Raw genomic sequence first — 5,982 nt, forward strand, 5'->3', positions numbered from 1 at the left:
CTGTGCTGGAAGTAAAAAGACGTTACCTTTCAGATATAACTTTTTGTTCACAATAAAATATTTAAATTTTCCACAATGTAGTTTAAGATACTTAATATATGTATATATATATATATATATATATATATATATATATATATATATATATATATATATATATATATAAAAGAGATAACAGGCATATTAACTCTTTTTCTAAATCTCCTTAGGGTCTTTGAGGTAACAACAGTTTTATGAGGCATAGAAAGCAAGAAAAAAAGACAGGAGGATCAGAAAGACACTCCAGCCTACATCCTCTCATCGATCTAGATATGACTAGTTGCAGCTGATAAATGTGTGTTCTGTTTATTTCTTAACTCTTTTATTAGTTTTATACCGGTTTTCTTTTATAGTCAACTGTAAGTTTTTGTGCACTAGAAAATCTCATTGTACCTTTATAATGACAATATATATAATTCTGATTCGAATGTGGATTTAAATGGTGGCAAGTTAAACCCACTGGAGATAGGCCGACATAAGTGATCTGATTTCATGGAACCAATGGCACTGAATCCATACAACATACCCAAACGGTAATCCGGATTAACATCACAGTTTCAAAAATTCTTCCATTTAGCATAATTTATAAAAAAAAAAGAGAACAATGATTTAAAACAGTAACAAAAACTCTACAACAGCACACCAAGCAATGCAACTTCTTGACCCCAGTTCCCCCTGACAAACACTCGACAAACCGCTGACCTCCATCCAGAGCAGAATCAACACACTCTGCCCCGGCAGGTTCAGTCTGTTAGCATTGAATTTGCATTATTTCCTTTCAGCATTTATGCACATAAGAATATTATCTCATGTTGTAAGTTCAAACAGGTTCAAACTTTTTAGGCCAGTGGATGGGAATGCAGGGATTCACCTCACCTCTAACTGCAATGCTTTGTCTTGGCAGTTTTTCTTCCAGATATATGCCTAAATAATTGGCAGAAAAAATATTTCCCAACAAAAATAAAGTTCCACACAAAACCATCTGATTCTTAAATGTTCCATTTATTGACCATGAAAACCAGTGTGGTAGAATATTGTGGCCAGATAGGGTCGCACTGCGACACCTGCTGGTCATTTAAAATACCTGTCCTGTGCCCTCAGACTATGTGTGTCTTCTCACTGATAAATATCTAATGGATCAATGGATAGATTTATTCTCAGTAAACCCTGTATCTATACATGTAGGAGACCAGCTTTCATTTAGAACAGATGCTTAGGCCACGATGAGGGCAGGAAATACAATGAAAGTACGTTTTTTATGCCTGCCAGCTGTAGTTTGTAATAGTGTGGCAGTTATGATCACTTATCTAGAGAACATGCAGGCAGATGAGAAAGAGAAGAGAAAGGACCTTTTCTTTTAGAGTGAAAAGCTTAAAAATGACAATAAATGGCAAAACAAAATATTTTTCCCTGTCTGCTATTTCACCTCATATTACCTGACCTACTGACTAAGGGACCTTTATCTGTTTTAATAAAATGCAAATTTTTTTATTTGACGTAGAAGAGGACTTCTGACCACTACTGTTGTGCTACTTAACAGAAAATAATAACTAGATACAGTTAATAGTTATTTCATTTCAAAAATGAACTCATTTACTTTGCTGATTACTTGCAAATAAAAGTAATTAGTTCTTTTAAAACAAAAAATGGGGGACAAGTTGCACACATTACCATCTTTAAATCTCAAGTTTGGTGTTTTACAAAAATAAAAATTCAAACACAAAGTATTTTTTTTATCTATCTTACGAAATGCAGATCATATTTTTTTAACAATATATTTATTGAGTTTTAGAAAACATAAGTCAAAGACAGAAACAAAACAAACACTCCCACAATGCTGACAAAGACAATGAAAGAAATACATTTACAAATCAAATTTTGTAGGTATATTTTTCCAGATAAGTCCATAGAGGCTTTTCTGGACAGGGTGAATTTGAAAAACCATTGTAGTCCATTATACTTTGTAAACACTGTGAGAGTTTAGAAGGCTTTCCAGAGATCCACTCAAGTAGAATGCATCATCTGATACTAAATAAGAGTCCATGGAGCAGTCTTAACCTATGAGGTGTAAGATTAAGACCGGAGTGCAAACTAAGGATTGAAGACAATAGAATACAATCTAGATCTTGTCCCAACAGTTCAGAACTTTTTCACATATATTTCTCCAGAGGCTTTTAAGAAAAGGAAAAATCAAAATACAATGACAGTATGTTCCATCAGAGATATTGCATTTGTTAAATTAGGCTCAAATTTATTTGATAACAGTTGTGTAATCTGAAGCCTGTGGATAATTTTAAATTGCACTTTCTTTACTCTATTTGTTAATAAACAACCAGCGGAACTCAGCCATACCATTCTTCTTTCATCGTCCGCGATACAGAATTGTTTTTTTTTTACAATTTTTTATTGATTAAAACCAAAAAAATGAAATGACAACAAGACCACATGGTAGCTCTAACAAAAGTTACTTTATTGAGAGTATTAGTTACTCACTAAAGTAATGGTGTTCCACTAACATGTTTGCTTTAGCCCATTTAGACCCTTCTGATGTTGTGTCTGGATCAGGAGAGGCTTGACAGGAGAAAGATGTCAAGAAGTGGCCCTTGATCTGGAAACATTTGTGTATTGAAGTTGTTAAAGCTTTTTCTTAGTGGAGGGTGTGACATTTCTGCAGTCTTTTTCATGACAGTGTAGGCCATTACACCATAGCAGTACTTCATTATTAAACATGTAATTTCAGAGCTTCAACAACTGTCAGTTTGGCAGCTTTGTAATAACCAGTATTTAGGCCATCTGTTGAGATCATTTGTAAAATCCTAGATTTTGATAATGTTGGGCCGAAACATATCAACATTTTAACAATACAATTTCTCAGACACAGAAGAGTCCAGTAGATGAAGTCAGGTCCAGGATTTTACAATTATTAATCAGTTAACTATGCTAAGGGCTAAATATAGTGCTAATTATTACCAGCAAGGTAAGAATTGCTGCCCTTTTTAATCATCCATGTGGTGCTCTACAAGCTACAGAAATTAAAACATGAATATGACAACAACTTGTCGGCAGTGCCGACCGCTGCTACTTTGCTATACCTAGCAGTATCGTGTGGCACGTGTCTTTCAGCATGGCAGATTTTAGCAAAACATATTACAACCCAACTGTAGAGCAAACCTGACCTTATTGCAATTTATCTTAAATTCATTTTGCACGCTACTAACTGCTGTGTTGAAACAACTCTGCGTCAATAAAGCTAAAAGAATTACAGTTTGCCCTATGTTGCCAAGGTAGTAGCAAACTAGATAGCCGGTTTAGCAGGCAACGCTATACAAGAAGAGTCTGAGAGCCTTTACAATCAGTAGCTACTCCATCTCACTACAACTTGAGATGACCTTCCCTCCTACAACCAGAACAGGAAGCTGTTGTCACCATAGCAACGGTCAAAGCTCTGGCAGGGACTGTTGCGCAGGACTTTTACACATGACAGTGCTCATATTCAAAACCCACTAGAGTCTAGACCAGGGGTAACCAACACGGTGCCTGCAAGGACCACATGGGGTGCCCTCAGAGTCTTCTTAAAACACAACAACTCGCTAATGAGTTAAGTTTGAAATGTCATAGTATTCTGTTGCTCTTCTTTAAAAAAATCATTTATAAAGACTCATCGTATTAATTGTCTATGGCAGGGGTCTTCAATGTTTTCCAGGCCAAGGACCCCCAAACTGATGGCGAGATGGAGCAGGGACCTCCTAATTAAATATCTTGTTTGAAATTGTGTTAGGCTATATGAAACTGGTCCTATAGTCACTCCATTACAGATGGAGTCATGTAACGAAAGTACTTTCACCCTGAGATTATTAAAGTATTTGTGATTCTGATTCCTCGTTGATGGGACAGGTGTTGTGAATGAAATGGTGCCCAGCTTGAAAGAGCTCCTGTGTGTCGCTAAATGTGTGAATTCATGTAAATTTGTATTTAAAAGGCATTTCAATTAGTGGAAAAAATAACAGGGAGTATAAAACTTTCACAATCCCCATGCAGTACTTCTGTGCACCCCCTAGGGGTCACGGACCCCCTGTTGAAAACCTCCGGTCTATGGCATTTGAGCATTTATAGATTCCAAAATGAAAATGTCTAAAAGAAAATTTGAAATTAAAAGAAACAATAAAAACATGTTTATAATGTATGAAGTTTAGGTGAACACTAACCCTTGTATTGGTTAGTGTAGCCCTTTCTATATATCAGTACCCTGGAATGAGCCCTCATCTGTGAAAAGGTTGGTTACCCCTGTACTAGACATTCTCCTGCTTGATGGTATGTAATGACTCAATTTTGTTCATTTTTGATTCCGTTTCTCCTTAAGTTTCTAAGTTTTTATGTACTACTTTGAAGCTGCTATAAGTCTCATTGTCCTCTATTTGTAGCAGAGGCGTTTCACATTTTATCTGTCCAGTTCCCTTTCCAGTTCACACTTGAAAACGACAAGAACTGTAGTCAATGTCTGTTTGTGTGTCATTTACAGTCTTTTTATACCAATTTAAACCCCCTTAAGCAGTGTTTTTTCAAAATTCAACATTTCAAGGTCTATCCTTAACTCTAACAATGTAATAATGGCTTGTGTCAAAATTGCTTTAAAATGAAGTCGAATATTCATGCTTAACAAAGTTTTTTTTTTATTGCGGGTAAAAAAAAAAAGAATGTGCTGATTAGAAATGAAAAGAGGAAAATCCAGAAACCTAGATCCTGATTATGTTGGATATTAAAGTGCAATATTGTCACTCTTACTAATTAACTTATAACATAGCCTAAATTAGGAAATCTCCGGGCCGCTGTCAAGTCTGGTGATAACAGGACTCTGTTGTTGACATGAGCTGCCAGTAGTGTGAGTATCTGCTGATAGTTTAGGGGGAACGTCAGCCAGAGCTGTAGTGTGTGAATGGCTGAGACTGCTGCCTGCTGAATAGTGGGTTGCAGAAAGAACAAAGTGCCCTTGATTCTGTTACAAAAACCCAACAAATCAGTGGCGGTTTTAGAGTAAATTCACCACGGGGTAAGGGTTGGGGCCAGTGTTTTTTTTTATTATATTTTTTGTTTATATGGGAGTGCCAGCGTTTTTTATTATATTTTTTTTATATGGAAGTGCCAGTGTTTTTTATTATTTTTTTTATTGGGTACAGAACAAAGAAATAACACACACACATACAAAGAAAACAAGGCAAGCATGTTTAGTATAATAAGTAAGCCACAAAACAGAGGTTGCACACAGATCTAGCCAATAAAAACTGTGATCCGTTCTTAGTAAGGATCTTAAAGCTGAATGTAATTTATTTATAAGAGTTAAAGTGAATTGTCTTGGCAAAATATTAAATTGGTCCAAGTGTTAAATCAGTGTCTTCTATCATCACATATAAAAAATTGTTTTAGAACCATATTCTTAAAATAAGTGTATTAGCCCTTATTTTGAGCTGGTAAATAAGCTGACAAAGGGATGGAATCAAAAAGTAACATCACTATGCATTTGAAATAAGATAATTTTTTTGTTTTTTTCTTAGATTAAACTTAAATCATCTTAATCTCTCTGCAAATGTCTTACGCCTTACTTATTCCTTAAATCATGGTAAAATATACTTCCCGCAAAGAAAAAAGTGCATACTTAAATTTACATTTTTGATGTGTTTTCAGTACAGGGGCCATAACAGTTTTTTAAAATATCTGGATATATATTAGTCCCTCTCCTCTGTCATCATCCCATCAAAATGTGCAACAAACACAACAGTGGTTAATCTAAATGGGGGCAAATGGGGCCATTGCCCTCTCTGCAAATTACTGGCCCCCCTGTGACCTCCCCTGCAGGGGTCACAAGTAGGCAGGTCCTTGGAGGATGCAGCCTGAGAAATAGAACACCCATATTGTTTCAGACGACCCTCTGTGGGCATGTCCGAACAT

The sequence above is a fragment of the Cyprinodon variegatus genome, unplaced genomic scaffold (assembly GCF_000732505.1).
Source record: "Cyprinodon variegatus isolate N-32 unplaced genomic scaffold, C_variegatus-1.0 Scaffold434, whole genome shotgun sequence".
Lineage (NCBI taxonomy): Eukaryota > Metazoa > Chordata > Actinopteri > Cyprinodontiformes > Cyprinodontidae > Cyprinodon > Cyprinodon variegatus.